The sequence below is a fragment of the Phyllostomus discolor genome, chromosome 8 (assembly GCF_004126475.2).
Source record: "Phyllostomus discolor isolate MPI-MPIP mPhyDis1 chromosome 8, mPhyDis1.pri.v3, whole genome shotgun sequence".
NCBI lineage: Eukaryota > Metazoa > Chordata > Mammalia > Chiroptera > Phyllostomidae > Phyllostomus > Phyllostomus discolor.
In genome coordinates, this window is record NC_040910.2 from 35570741 (window position 1) to 35587196 (window position 16456).

The 16456-nt window shown below is 45.6% G+C and overlaps 1 protein-coding gene across 1 annotated transcript in view; it reads right to left on the reverse strand.

Moving 5' to 3' along the window:
- The window catches only part of EXTL3 (exostosin like glycosyltransferase 3), a 106962-nt gene extending 93888 nt beyond the window's left edge, over positions 1-13074 (reverse strand). The window contains exon 1 of the mRNA XM_028519123.2: positions 12947-13074. The gene's annotated coding sequence lies outside the window, so the exon portion shown is untranslated. The remainder of the gene's footprint in view (positions 1-12946) is intronic.
- Positions 13075-16456: the final 3382 nt, after the last annotated feature.

The window sequence follows — 16456 nt, forward strand, 5'->3', positions numbered from 1 at the left end:
CCACGGGACAGATTTCCAGAAGTAGACTTGCTGGGTCAAAGGGCTGTATGTGGAATTTTTTAATTTAAGCACAAACATCTGTTTTGAATGTATTTTTAACTTGTGCTTCACTTCATTTTTAGTTTCTTTTTAAGTAACAAGAACAATGCCAAATGCACGCAAGCCCCCAAGAGACACTGGTGATTGAGTATCTCTTTATATGAGAAAGGGACCCCTTTCTCTCTCCTTTCAGGGAAGAAAAAATATGTCCCCGAGTTAAGAAGGAAGAAGAAAAGATGAAAACAAAACAATAATGTTGACCCTGAGTGGGAAAGACTGGCTGTCCCCACCGACATCTAGGGAAGTAAAATTCCATCATCGGAGGCATGAACAGAACACTGACGAGGCGCCATGGTAAGATCTGGAGGAAATGAAGTACGTAGGTCTTGTCCTAGCCCTACGGAAGCTTACATTTTCGTTCAAAAGCAAAATCATAACTACGCAAGAAGACTCAGAAGCACATAACAAGTCCACATGCAGCAGGTAAAACGGTAGGGAACTCAGTTAACTGAAATAATCAGTTCGAGCAAGGAGTCATAATGAAAAGATACACTGAACATTTTATTGTAAACGAATGCTTGAAGAACATTTATGTATAACCTCTGAATTTTCAAGGAATGTTCTTTAGAATAGGTCCATTAATTGAACGCTTTGGTCAAGAGGTTCCATTTTGGATTTTCCTAAAATGTATTTTTTAATTTTCAACAAGTTAAATTTAAAAATAAAATTTCTTTAAAAATCAAAAAATGGCCCTGGCTGGCATAGCTCAGTGGATTGAGCACGGGCTGTGAACCAGTGTCGCAGGTTCAATTCCCAGTCAGGGCACATGCCTGGGTTGCAGGCCACGACCCCCAGCAACCACACATTGATGTTTCTCTATCTCCCTCCCTCCATCTCTAAAAATAAATAAATAAATATTCCCAGCATTTGTTTTCTCCCCCATACCCAGTTCTATTATAATTAGTGTTAGACAATCACCTCTCCCCAGTCTTTCCCAAACATCAACAAGGTTGTTACAGAAGTGATTCTCTTCTGTAAAGGAGAGTGAAGGACACCCTAGCTCGTGGAGCACATCCGTCAGCCAGCCTCCCAGAAGGCCCGGAGGCCAGTTCACACAAAGAGCTAAACAGGGAAGTCTGTTACTTCTCTTACACAACACGAGTGTCCCTCAGATCGAATCCAGATGGCATCTCCCTAGTAACGACCCTCCTGAGGTGAAGGGTGGAACAAATAAATCAGAGGTGCAACTCCCAGTTTCCGCGGCGGTGTCCGAGAGCCCACGGCACTCAGCACCGACCCTGCCTGCCAGGACAGGCTCTGGGGGATGCTCGAGGCATCTCTGGACCAGTGAGTACTTTTCACCCTAAAAAACGGATGGAACCAATTGTCCTGTACAGGATCTGGAAGCACATTTTAAAGAGTAAAACATGTGAGGCTACAGGCAGTAAGACCCCTTTGAATTAATATCAAAATCATATAGCATGAGTCTGGTGAAAGTGCTGATATCATAAGCCACTCTGGACTGGAAGTCACGAGCTCTGAGTTCTGGTCCAATGACGCAGCTGGACATGGCTGCGTGGGCTGTGCAAGTTACTGAGCTCCTCTGAGCTCCCTCTGCCTAGCCTGTGGAATGAATGAAGTGAGTGAGTGCTAGATGATTACTAAGATCTTCTTCGATTCTAAAACTGGACTATTCTCTAAGGAGGACCCACAAGCATGTAAAAAAAAGAAGAGTAAGAGGCACTATATTTTTAGATGTTCCAGTAGCTGACCGAATCCGTCTGGAAGAGAACGGGAAAATTACCTAATACAGCCACATCTCACTTTATTTTACAATTCAACACATATCCATTGAGTGTCTACTCTGTGATGCTGGGGACATTTCACAAAACAAAGGAAATGCCTGCCTTCGCAGACCTTGCTACGTTTAATTAGCAATCACAATGCATTGTGTGTTGAGTGCTAACGTGGAAAAAGGAGAACGTCCAACAGGAAGAGTGTGTGCACACTGCAGTATGGGAGGCTTTCCTCAGTGCGGCTCTGTCCAACGTGAGACCTGAAAGGACACGGAGCAGCTCCTTGGGAAGGGGGTCAAGGGGGACAGGGTCCGGGAAGGGGAGCACTATGTGAAAAGGGGCAGAGCCGGCTAACCCGGCACGTGTGCCTGAACTGTCCAGAACCAGGGATGGGAGGAGAAGTGAAAAGAGCAGAGAGGCCCTGGCTGACGTGGCTCTGCTGGTTGGGTATGGTCCTGTGCACCAAAAGGTAGCAGGTTCAATTCCTGGTCAGGGCACATGCCTAGGTTGTAGGTTTGGCCCCCGGCAGGTTGCAGGTTCAGTCTCCAGTCGGGGTACATAGGAGAGGCAGCTGACCAAAGTTTTCCACACTGACATTTCTCTCCCTCTTTCTCCCTCCCTTCCCTTCTTTCCGAAGTCAAAAGGCATGACCTTGGGTGAAGATGAAGAGAGAGAGAGAGAAAAGAGAAGAAAACAGCAGCTATATCTCGCAATACCTTACATAAGAACAAGGAGTTTCGCCTTTAGCTTTCCAGCAAAGCTTTGTGTAAGCAAGTAATGGGATCAGACAAACATTTCCAAAAGATTACACGGGAAGTGGTATGAAGAATAGATTGTAGGAAAGCAAGACCCAAGACAGGACATCACTGGGAGGCTATTGCAGGAATCTGGATGGAAGGGGGCGGGGGGACCTGAACTTGAACATGTACAGCCGTGGTGGAGAGTTATTTAGAAGTTTGTATAGGACTTGGTGATTGAGCAGATGTTGGGAGAGAGGAGTAAAAAATGATTCCCCAACCCCCAGATTAAGAAATTGAGTAGAAAATTTTCCACTCTGTTTGCTGAGAGGATCGGCTACATGTCTGCAGTCGCCAGGAGGCATTTTGCCATCATTTAGAAAGAGACTGCCTGAGAATGGAGCCAACACAGAGGAAAGCAAAGCTAAGAGACAGAGTGAGGCTGTTTGTGACAGCCCTGGGTCACGTCTTGGGACCCGCTCTCCCAGACCCACCCCTGCACTTCTCAGGCACCAGAATCCTGCATTTCCTTCGCTGTGGCTTTTGCTGGTGGTGGTTTGGCGGGTTGGTCACTTAGTTCAATAAGAGTTTGGGTTCTGTCACCGGGAACCAAGTTGTGGGAAGAGCGGGGACAGTGAGAGCGGAGCCCAGGGTACAACCAGCACTGACAAGGTGACGCTGAGGAAGGTGAGCCCCAGGAGAAAGCAAGAGGAGGAACCTGGGAAAGAGCAGCGCCGACAGAGGAGGATTTTCAAAGAGAAGCACATGGTCGGCGAAGTCAGATGCCACTGCCAGATCAGTGGGACAGTCACTGAGACTCAGGCACTGGCTTTAGCAACAAGGCGGTGGCTGGTAGCCTTTGCGAGGAAGGTTTCAGTGGAGGGATGGGCGTGGAGACCGACTGAAGAAGGTTGAGGAGGTGAGGAAGCACAGTCAGGGAGTAGAAACAATTCTAAGTCGAGGAGCTGTGTTGTGGAGGGGGAGGCTGCCACAGGGAGATGTTTTCGGGTAGATGAGAAGAGAATTTGTAAAGCTAATGAGGATGCAGGAGATGGAATAGTTAATTGAGAGAAGTCCCTGAGACGGGAGGAAGAGGTGGAGGAGGTCCAGGCACGGATTTAAAGGCCGGTCCTAACGCGAGGGAAGGCTACCTCTTCGGTGGGAACAGGACAGAGAGGAATGCCTGCAGAAGGAATGCACGCAGATGAACGCGGGATTTCTTAGCACAGAGGCAGGACCTTGAAGGTGTCACTGCCTCACAGCCTCCATCTTTTCCATAAACTTGCAGGCAGGGTCATTTGCTCAAACTGAGAAGAACCCGAGGGTGGGAGTTTTAGAGAGAATGGAGGCCGTTTGAAAAACTGCTGTGCAGGATAGGAGAGAGAGTAGGAAAAAAACAGAAGAACTGGCTGGAGGCCACGAGGGCACACCTGACGGCAGAAACCATTCCACCACCTTAGCAAAATTTGGTGAGTTGAAGGAAGGACAGAATCAGAGAGTAAATGCTTGATTAGAGTGAGACCATTGGTCTCTAAAAGGTCTCTTTTGTGAATGAAAACTGTTAGTGCTGGGGTGGTTTTCATTACTGCTCTCAAAGGGGAACTCTTTGCTGGTTTGCTGATAGGACTCTCGGCCTTTCCGCACGGCAAACTGCCGGCCTGATGCAGATGGGCCGCACGGAGAAGATCGCACAAACGGTGTGACAGCCCGAACTGGCCGATAAGATTCAGCAGGCCGGAAGGTGATAATGAATCTGGGTTTTAAAAAAGAACAAACACAAGACAAGACTCAAACTGTGCCTGGGAAATCAAGTTTTGATATTGCAATGGTCACTCAGTTAAGAGATCAAAGTCACCAGCAACAAACCCTCAAGTGCAGATACAACCCTTGGGTTGAGCAAACACCAAACGCCAAGAGGCCACTCCACAAGGCCCTTCACAGTGCCAAGACTCTCAACTGTCAGTTGAGGGCGATAAGAGTCCCTATGAGACGTGTGCCCTCAAAGATCCCATCTGCTGGCCACGTCAGCCGCCTATGCAGCGTGGGGCAAAGGTAGGTTTACAGTGGTCCATATGAAGAATGTAATAGTTACTAAATAATAATACGAGGACAAACTATGTTTCATGTGCTCGTCTGCAACCTTACTGTTGCCCAACCCTGTATTTTCAAGTTCCGTCCTTACATTTACTTTCATCAGCAACAAGGATTTGGGACCATATCGTCTCAGCCCTTCCCGAGGTGTCTTCTCTGAACTGCAATGCAGTCATGTGAAACCTATCTTCAGAGAGGTACGACACAAACACTCTGAATAGTGTTGTCTTTTAAAGTAGAGGGTGTCTCCTCTTGAGTTATTCAATATTCTTAAGAGAAAAGCAAACAAACAAACAAAAAAAAACCCAGGCAGGAACTTGGCCAGAAGAGTCCGTTGCTCCTGGCCCTTCAGGGTACACTGATTCTCCTTCATACACTTAGGGTACCACGTCCCGGAAGCAAGGGGATGTACTAAGATTTCATCATTCCTAATCCGGAAGGATTCGGCAACAGATGCCAAGGGAGGGACAGGTGCTGTGACAGCAGGCGGAAGGCAGAGAGGCGGACGCGACCCTCCCTTCCAGGACAGGCAGGGACACTGCAGCAGTCCCGGAGGAGGAGGACACTTCTGCGGGCAGGGAAGACGTACAAAGCTGGAAAGCAGAGGGAGCAGCCGAGCATAAAAAAATGACAACATGAGCTGTGGAACAGGCTTACTTCCAGGGGCACAGGGTGTGTCAGGAGTGGTCGGAGGATGAGTCTAGACAAGTGAGGAGGGGCCAGACCAGACACCATACGACTAAGAACAGCTAAGAAGTTTGGACTTTATCCTGGCCCAGGTGTGAATCAATCGTTTTTCCCCTAGCCAGCTTAAGTGAGATAAGAATATGTGAAAGAGAATTTTTGCTAAAACACAACAGGAAAAGCGAACATACCAAAGCATAAAAATGAACGACTCACAAGCCTCAGCCTAGATGAAAATGGACGGTATTGTTCGTGGTGTCTGGAAACTGCTAATGTGGCTACACAGAGACCCAGGTTATGCTTTCATCACGTGATTTTATTGTGATGGTGACCCATAACATTAAAAAAAAAAAAAGAGCAGCTCACAGATCCCAGGTTTCTTTGTCTTCTTCTTACTTGGTTCTAGTCCCAGACTGGCTGAGCTTGGAGAACCTGCAGAGAGACGGCCGGCCCAAGCCCCCTTTCGCTCTTCAGCTTGCCCACGTTGGCCCTACAGCAGCGACCACATCCTTTGTCCACGGGCCCAAAACTGAGGCCAACGGGAGTTTTGCTCCTTCTGGATCCCATCGCTTACCACTCACCCCGGGGCAGTCCTGCTTATCCTGAGGCTGGCTTAGTTCCTCTGCTCTGCAGCCGTCCTGACCCTGGGAGGTCTGTTCCAGATCAGGGGTCAGCAAGTGCGTTCTATAAAGGGCCACACAGTCAGTGTCTTGGGCAATGTGGGCCACTTACAGTTCTGTCACAACTACTCAACCCAGCTACTGTATCATGAAAGCAGCCACAGACAGTATGTGAACAGAAGGATATGGCTGTGTTCCAGTAAAAAAATTTTTATGGACACTAAAATTTGAATTTTGTATCATTTTCACATGTCATGAAATGTTATTCTTCTTTCAATCCTTTTCTTTAAAAAATCTTTTATTTATTTATTTATTTAATTTTGAGACAGATGGGAAGGTAGGAGGAAAGACAGGGAGAGAAACATCAATGTGTAAGAGATATATCCACTGGTTGTCTCTCCCACCCCCCCAACCAGGGACCTGGCCCGCAACCCAGCCCTGTGCCCTGCCCGGGAATCGAACCGGCAACGCTTTGATTCACAAGTCAGCACTCAATCCACTGAGTCACACCAGGCAGGGCTCAATTTTTTTCAAATGTTTCAATATGGAAAAACCATGCTTAGCTCACCAACTGTACAAAAACAGACAATGGCCAGATGTGGCCTCTGACCAGGAGTTTGCTGACTCCTGTTCTAGTCACTAATTTCCAGGGCAAAGATGGCCTTTTTTACCTGATCGATTTATTATTATAGCTGATACTACTAATACTAATAAATACCATGTGTTGAACACCTACCAAGTACCAGGTGGTAGGTACCAGAGAGAGCTGCTTTGAAGATTAAATGAAATAATGCATGTAAAGCACTTAACAGACTACTTCAACCGAGTTAAGCATCAATAATTGTTGGCTACTACTTTTTATTACTGTTTATATATCTTATCTCTGATCAGTAAAATGACTCATACCAGGTAGATGTAAATATCCCATTGAGGACCAGGAAAATTAAGTCATCTGTGAAATCACATACCTAATATGTCTCAGAGCTGGGAGCTGAACCAGACGTAGCTGACTTCAAAGCCCACGGCCTCCCCACTCCCGTGCAACCTCCCTTCTACCCTAAGTACGTTCACCGGCTGGTGGCTGACCGCTGGTCTACCCACCAGCCGCAGTTGTTTATGTCCCTAGGGCCTGCCATCTGTGTCAAGAGCAGCATAGGGCTTAATCTACTCTTGCTCCAAAGCTTAAAAGTCTGTGGGACCACTTCGCTCTTGTTTCCAGCCAAGGGACCCTCCACCCGAGAGAACAGTAACAATGGCAGAGCTCCACAGACAACTGGACCTTTCCCCACTCAGATGTCCACTTCTGCCCAATCTCCAGGTTCTCCTGATGACTCAGCCTTAGGTAGCTTTCTGAAGGCGACCCTCCCGGAATCCTGTCGCTGCAGTATTCTGGCAGAAAAACATTTCACACATTCATGGTAACTCCAGATAGCTGCCACGAAAGGTAAGAAGAGTGTCGCTGCATAAAAGCCATTCATCTACATGACATTTTCAGAGTTGTCCATAAAATGTTATTGAAGACATTGTACACAGCTTCAAAATTATATTCAAAGGAGCCCGTGTGATAAATCCTTCTTTGAATTTAGCTCCAGGGGAAAAAAAAGTCTCTATAATTGAATCTGTGTATTTTATCTTGCCAGAATAAGAAAATGATGTAACCCAACCTGTTTCCTTTTTATATCATGGCTTCGAAAGAAATGTAAAGCCAAGTTCCACGCCAAAATGTCTCATCTCAGGTACCTGGTAGGATCTATTTCTGCTTCACTGCTATGACCATTTTCTGTTGAACAATTTTAAAAATAGCCAGTAGTGTGTGCCTCCTATATACCAGGCTCTGTGCCTGTCCTGCTGTGCCCTTCCTTCTTAAGTGGTTTCAAATATGGTGCTTGTTTTACTAAATTACCCTAATGCCTTATTTTGTAAGTTGTTTTACTTATATCCTATACCTCAGGTCTCCTGGAAGTAGGCAGGTCCCTATATTTAATTTTTTTAAAGGGGTTCTTTTAAAAAAAGATTTTATTTATTTTTAGAGAGAAGGGAAAGGAGGGAGAAAGAGAGAGAGAGAAACATCAATGTGTGGTTGCCTCTCACATGCCCCCTTTTGGGGGACCTTGTCCACAACCCAGGCATGTGCCCCAACTGGGAATTGAACCAGCGACCCTTTGGTTTGCAGGTTGGCACTCAATCTACTGAGACACACCAGCCATAGCTAAAAGGAGTTCTATTTGCACTTATGCATATAGTTGTACATATCCTTAGAGCCTACAAGATGGGGATGTTATTCCATGAAAATCAGAGTTTTTCCAGATTGCACTATCTTGTACATCCCTTCCCCTTCCTTTGCACCTCTGCTTGTCTCCGTGTATCACTCTGACCCTTCATGCAGGCGTCAACAACTCCAGGCAGTCCCCATGCTGGGACTGTGCTCAGGGTGAGCTCCATGAGCAGGACCCCAATCTTTCTGCACCTGTAGCCCTGGGCACCTGTCCTACTGAGAACCCTTTAGCTCTGGGTGGCTTCCTCACTGGAATCACAGCTCTCTTGGGCATCTGACACCATGCCACTTCATCTCCTATCACCTCCCCTTCAACTCTACCTGTTCCCCCAACACTTTTCCAGGAGCCAATGCAGGTTTATATAACTTAGGAGTTTATGTCCAAGGGTGACTGGCAGAGCAGCTAGAATAAAGCGGGCAGATAGTTGTTACTGGATAGAAAAATTGGAAACTGGAGAGGATATTTGGCACAACAGTCCCTCAAATATTTGAGAACAAATGAATGACACCAAAAGCTAAGCACCTAAATTTCTTCAGTAACTGTAATCCTCTGAATTTGCTACAGCAAGGCTGATAAAGATGGAAAACTTGGTTTCTCTTTCTGCTTACGTGAGAAATCCAGAGCACACCTCTGTCTGTCAGCTGCAAGTGGGTCCTTGTCCCTCTCAGGTATGAGTATCTGGCAGAGGCCAGGTTTTCGCTCTGCATTCTCCCCTTGCCTGAACTTGCTCAGTGACTCTGGGGAAATCACCTGATAGCTCTGGGCCTTGCAGTTTGCATCTGTGAAGCATGAAGATTGCACTCAATGGTGTCTTGGGTACTTTCCAGCCTTACACTTCTGTGACCTGTCTCTAGAAATCTAGCTAGCATTCTTTCCTTGGGCCGGGCTTTACGAGATGTCTGTTTTACTTTTGGAAGTGCATTTCCTAGTCTTCCTTATCACTAATCTATCACGTGTACCTGTACTTTGGTCATCTGTTCATAACATGACACTCAACATGATTTTTGTCTTTGATGGTGAAATACACATAACATACAGTTTACCTTTTTAACCATTTTAAAATATACCGTTCAGAGGCATCAAGCACATAAACATTGTTATGCAAAAATCACCACCATCCACCTCCACAACTTTTTTTATCTTTCCAGACTGAACCTCTCTACCCATGAAACAGCAACCTCCCATCCTTTCCCCTCCTGGCCCCCGGCAACCCCCACTCTCCTGTTCATTTCTATGAATTTGACTATTGCAAGTGTAATTACAGTTTGTCCTTTATGACAGGCTGATTTTACTTAGATGTCCTCCAAGTTCATCTGTGCTGTAGCCTGGATCAGAATTTCCTTCCTTTGTGAGCTGGATACTGTTTCATTGCATTCACAAACCACATTCTGTTTATTCACTCCTCCATCAATGGACACTTCAGTTGTGTCCACCTTTTGGGTGTTAGAGTAATGCTGCCGTGAACATAGGGGTGCTATATGTTTGAGATCCTGTTTTTACTTTTTCTGGGTACACACCTAGAAGCAGGATTGTTGGATCACATGGTAACTCTGTGTTTACCATTTTGAGGAGCTGCCACACTGTTCTGTTCAATGGGACTCTTGCAGAGACAGAAATGCTTAAGAAGCTGGGCACTGCAGTCTTATTGCCATTCTGAGTCCTGAGAGGTGTTTCCAGGGTATAGGTTTGCCTGGAAGGGTTGTCGTGCTTTATTCTCTAGAGAAGCAGGACTCACCTGCTATTTAAAATGAACTTTGCACTAGAGACACTGGACCTGGGGCTGCTCCTTACCCTGCCTCAGTATCAACTTCTGTAAAGTGGGCTGATCACACCTAATTTATAGGGTTTTTGTAAAGGTTAGGGATGATGTACACAAAGCACTGAGGTAAGCACCTACAAAATGATGATGTGAATCTTACTGACTGCAAAGGACTGTTGTGAAACCCAAATGAAATAACGTATGAGAAAGCTGCAACTGGTAGTACATTCTATAAATAGGCCCTCATCATCATTTCTTTCCTAGTCACTGCTACAGCATCCTGGCCTCTGATCTCTGTCCTCCACTCAGGCTTCAGAGTGAACTATCCACAACAGCCATGACCCTGTCACTCTCCTGCTCGTTTTCAGTCACTCCCCTCACCCGTGCACAACCTTCTGCGACCTGACCCCTACCTTTCTCCTCACTCTTATTTCTTATCTTCCCAGGCCTCACATCTTGCCACTTTACCTCCACGATTTTGTTAATGCTATCATTAGCTAATGTTACAATTAGTATCATAATATAACAAACAGCTCTTTAAAAATTGGTACCACAAAGATGAAGGCCAAAGGGAATTATTTTGAGGTACTTTATTCCCTTTTCCCTCCAAAATAAGTTGTGTGTTTTTCAACTCAGCTCCTCATGTCTCCATGGTTCTTCCAAGAGATGCTTTTGTTCCTCGGCGTCTGAGAAATCTCCAAGGACCCTACTCGTATGGCCCTGGTGACACAGCCCCCAATAAGAAATCATACCCGTGGCTCTTTTTCATTAGTAATGGGCTGAAGAAATGGGTCTCGTACTTAACTAGGTACTTGACAAATATCTGCTCAAGAATTGAGTAAATTATGAGTTGCTTGTTTGTGCTAACTCCTGCAAACCCCAGTCTGTGGCTAGAGGTCAGCTTCTTTTTTGTTTTTTACTTCTTTTGGAAGCAAGAACTATGTCAGCTGTGCCTTCTTTGAAATAATAAAGGCAATGGAAGGTTAGAAAAGCAATGGGTCAACTGTTTAAATTAACCTAATGTGCGTAGTATTTACAGTTAATGTGGGAAACACCTGATCTGCTTATTTTGGGGGAGTTCAAGAACTTGTTTATAAATTTCTTTATATGGGTGTCAGTCTGTTTCCACGTGACTGTCTTGAGGCTGCAAACTTACTGATGTTTTCTAGCTACTCTGCAAAGTTATCGCGGACATGTCTTTGCACTGCTTCTTTTAAGCTTCAGACAGTGCCCTCTAGCTCCCATGGGTGTTGTTGACTTTTAATGACTTACTAGATTTTGGTTTTATCTTTTGTGTTTATTGCCACTAACTGAGGATGTCTATCTAGTAGCTAAGACAATTTTTTTCTTGCTTTTAATCTTTTAAAGGCCTGTACCTTTTTACTCACAAATACACAATGCTTTTAAATGAATATTAATGTCAGATGTAGAAACTTTCCAAATAGAGATTATACATAAAGAGCAATTTATAATTTCGTACTTTGATAGAGAACTGACACTTCTGAAGGAAAGTGCCCAGAGATAGAGTTCAGGATCATTAAGAAATTCTGTTTAACCAAGATTTAGAATCCTAATAACTCCTAGATTCTTTCCTTGGGCATAGGTGAGGTGGTAATGCCTATTTTGAAATAATTTGAAAGAATGTCCTTATATTTTATTGTTATCTGAAATTCAAGAGGTGTGACCAGCAAACAAAAGGATTCTGTGTTCATTCATAACATTTTACATTTGAAAGGAACAATAAAGCTAAATTAATTGTCCAACCTCTTCTTAACAGCAGAAATGTTTTGGAACAAGCTTGCCTGATGTCCCATCTGCTGCCTTTTACTATCAGCTAATGTGATCATCAGGATCATGTTCACCTGAAGAATATACTGTTTAGGTAGTTTTCCTAATTATAACCTTTAGTACTTAACAATAAAAGAAACTACTTGGATTTCACAAGTAAAATCTACCAATTTTATTGGAATGGGTATTGACAGGATGAGGATTTTAAAGAAAAATATATCTTTAAAAAATATAATGTATTCTACACTTGGGATAGGGATCAGAGGACTAAAGTGCTTTCCTGAGCCTTTAGAAGTGGGCAAAGGTGGAGTTACCTTAGAACTGCAGCCTGGAGCTTTCAGGTTGGGATTACTACAGATGGGCATTATTGCCAAGGGGTGCTAGGGTAACAGAAAGCAGACTGAATAGAAGGAGCCATGCACTGTGACCCAGAAACAGGCTGAGGAGCACAGGCATCAATAACCTTAGGCTATCCCAGAGGCCCCGTATTCCAGTGCCTCTACCTGTCAAACTTTACTTTTTGAAAAACGCTAGGTGTGGGATCCCCAAACTAGGGTCAGCTGTGCTGTGAGGCGCTCTGGAGGGTGGCAGCAGGGATTTTTGGTAAGCAGTGTCCTGGAGAGCAGTCCTGGGTGCAGTGTGTTTGGGTCTACTAGAACTTGAGGGCACCCACTAGCTTAAATCACAGGATAGCCAACACCTGATATGCTGGCGCAGGCGGGACAGACAGACGCCACTCACTTAAGTACCTGAAACAGCTGGACTCAGGACCCTCACCCAGACGGTGAACTAGATCCAGACCTACCTCTAATTTTTCATGAATCCTCACATATACATACACGCCTGAAGAAATCAGCCCACACCTACACAAGTTCTCACACATTCTAACCCCACCCCGGAGCTTGCATCCGTACATTAGAAGGGATGAACCAAGAGCTTGAAATTACCCTGGCACTAACTCCCAAAATCAGGCTCCCCTGAGCCCAGCAGAGACTGGAGGAACAGGGACAAAGGGACGCAGACAAAAGAGTTTTAAAATAAGATTCCCTCGGAACCAACCTGGTTGCTCCAGCTCTGAATGTTAGCAACTTAAGACTTTTCCTGTTTGCACAACTAAAAAAGACTTCATACACTGGCCCCGCCCCCACTTCCCTACCTTGTCACTGCGCCAGGTGGAGAGGTCTCCAGTGCTGGGGAGGGCGCGACCTAAGCCCCTGCGGCAGCCCGCAACGAGGACAAGCACGGCGGCGGCGGCAGACTCTGGCCACGCCCCCACGACGCCCCGCCCCCACGACGCCCCGCCCCTCGCCCGCCCAGTCCCCGCCTCGTGCACCTTCAGGGCTCGCTGTCCCTGCCTCAGCTCCGTCAACACCCGGAGCCGGGACTACAGAGCCCGGTGCATTGTGGGAAGCCAAGCCCAAAACTGAGCCTGCGCTGACCCCTAGTGGGCGCAGTTCCAAAGGGAACGCGGGCGTCGCGCCGGGGAACTGCGAAAAGTTGCAACAAAGAAGGGTTGACCACTTAGGGCTACTCCAGAAATCTATAGCATTTGTTGCAAAACGCCCATATCTTAGTAAGATATAAAAATAAACCATATGCTGCTCTGGCTGATATGGCTCAATGGACTGAGTGCTGACTTCCAAAGCAAAGGGTTATTGATTCAATTCCCAGTCAGTGTGGTTTGCAAGTCAGGTCCCCGGTAGGAGGCTCTTGAGAGGCAACCACAAAATGATATTTCTCTTCTTTCCTTCACCTCTCTCTAAAAATAAATAAATAAATAATATTTAAATAAAAAATAAACCATATGCTTTTAAAAGTGTCTGGGACCACCTCCCACATAAGTAAAATATTAAAGCAACTTTAAGACCAGGGAAAACTGTAAGACTGAATAATGTCAAGGTTATGGACAAATCTGCATAGTTTTAGTTCTAGAGAAACCACAGGTGGGTTCAATTTGTCTTAAGAATAATGGCTAATATCTAACAGGAACTACAAAACTGTGTAATCCAGAGCTTTCTCTTCTGGATACATACCTCAAGGAAATAGTTCAAAAGGAGTTTTAAAAAGTACGTTATGCAAAAATATTCATAGTGAAAATTGGAAAATAACAAACGATGAATAATATGTGAAAGACACAGAAATATGTATTGTAGCTATTTAACTAACACTATGAACACTACCACCATGCAGAAATATTTCTATTCAATTACGTTACATGAAAGACACAGGACACCAGACTGCACATGGCCGATGACACCAACTGTGTGAAAGTATGTGTGCTGGCAAATGTAAAATGAAACCGGAGCAATGGAAACAGTTTAGAGTTTAATGAGTCTTAAGATTCTTTTATTTTTATTAAATAACTTTTCTAACATTTTAAAGTCATTGGGACCATTTGTAATTTTGGGTGGCATTGCAATATTTCAGCTACCCCTCAGTCCAAGTACTAAAAAAAGTTATGCTGTGACTGGTGTGGCTCAGTTGGCTGGGCGCGTTCCACAAAGCGCAAGGTTGCCGGTTCGATTTCAGGTCAGGACACAGTCCTGCATTTCCAGTTTGGACCCGGGTGAGGGCACCTACCAAGTGATGTTTCTCTCTCACATCCATGTTACTCTCCCTTTCTTCCTCCCTTCCCATCTTGCAAATAAATAAATAAATATTTTTAAAAGAAAACAAATAAATAAAATTAAAAACTTCAAAAAATAAATAATAAGAAACAAGCAATTAAAAGTTTTACCTTAAAAAAGTTCTGGGGATTTAGGGAACCATGACAGTTTTGCTTGTCTGCAAATGCTAGTGCGGGGCGCAAGAAAAAAGTATACGGGTCAGTGTATTCGTTTGCTGGCGCTAATGCAACAAAGTACTGCAGAGTCGGTGCGGTCTAGCAACAGAAATTTATTGTCCCGCAGTTCTGGAGGCTGGACGTCTGAGATCGACAGGTTGATAAAACTGGCTCCTTCCTAAGCCTGTGAAGAAAGAAGTGTTCCAGGCTGCTGCTCTCTTGGCTGGCCGATGGCCACCTTCACGTTCACAGGGTGTTCGCCCTGGGTTAGTGCCTCTTTTATAAGGGCATCAGTCATATTGGATCAGGGGCCCACTCTACTCCGGTACAGCCTCATCTTACCTAATCACACCTGCAACAACCCTATTTCCAAATAAAGTCACATTCTGAGGTACTGGGGGTTGGGACTTCAACCTATGAATTTGGAAGGGGAAGAGGGGAATAACAGTTCAGCCCATAACAGGGAACAGGAGCTTGGGAGTCGAAGTGTACTCTTACGAAAATTGCACCCGCTGGGTGACAAAGATAATAATCATGTACATTATACAATCTCAAATATATCAAAATACTAACAACTTAAACACAGTAAAACCAAATTGATTACAGTTTTCTTTTTTCTGTCCTTTAACACCTTCCAGGCCTTTCCAGTTGAAATCAGGGATGAGATAAGGTAGCCCAGAGGCTTCATATGAGTCACATACTTACCAGTCTACATCGGCTGCGTCTGGCTTCCTGCAGGAGGTGCTGAAAAGACATGCCCAAATGCTTGGGAACAGGGTAGCATCTCCTGCATTTAAATATGGGACATGGGCTCTAACTGGTGTGGCTCAGTCAGCTGGACATTGTCCCATAAACTGACAAGCTGCCAGCTCCATTCCGGGTCAGGGCACATGCCTGGGTTGCAAGCCAGGATCCCAGTGGGGGGCGTGCAAGAGGCAACTGACTGATGTTTCTCTCCCTCTCTTTCTCCTTCCCTTTCCCTCTCTTTAAAAATAAATAAATAAAATCTTTCAGATAGATGGATAAGGGACGTGGGCTGACAATTATAAGAAGCAGGACCCCCATCACTAGGGGGCACACACAAATACCCTCTGGCTGAAGAGCTCAGCTCTAGTTCAAGAGGCTGATAAGAGCCCTCCCAGCTGGGGGTGGGGGGGGTTGGGGGGGCTGCCCTACCAAGGCGAAATCCAGTCTTCTGGATCTGAGCCAGCCTCTGCTAGTTAGCCATGCCACATGGGTGGGATGAGAAGCTTTAGATCTTTACCGAGCCTTGCCTCCTGCCTTCTGAGGTGACGGGGACCCAGAGGATCTCTGAGAGAAATGAACTAAGTCCTGCCTAATACTTCAGATCAGTTTTGTTTTTCTTCTGGAGGAGCAAGGAGTGCAGATGGCAATGTACCGACAAAACCACCACTGGCTCTCCAGAAAGAAGAGCTCTGATCGGTGATGTTTGCAGATTTCTGTGGTATCAACATTCCCCTCGTGGCTGACCTCACTCTACAGACAAGAGGTCACTGGAGTCTGAGTCAGAACTCCAGGATGCCACCAACCCTAGGCAAATGACTTCACAGCCTCGGCTCAGTGGGCTGCGGGCAGGGAGCCACAGCTGGGAGCACCAGGAGTAGCAGACAGAAGGGGCATGTGGTGGGTTAGCGGCAGTGTTAGTGGGGAGCATGGCCGTGGGGTGGCCCTGGCAGAAGCAGGGCCCACATGCAGCCTCCAGGGCAGTGGGGGTGGGGACCGGGCAGAAGGAAGTGGATTCTTCCAGAGCTCAGAGAAGCTCAGGCAGCCTGGGGACGAGAACAGGTGAGGCAATCAGGATGTTCTCAGACTGGATGGCAGCATCCTGTTCTCATTTCCCTTATTAGGGCATTCTCCTGAGAA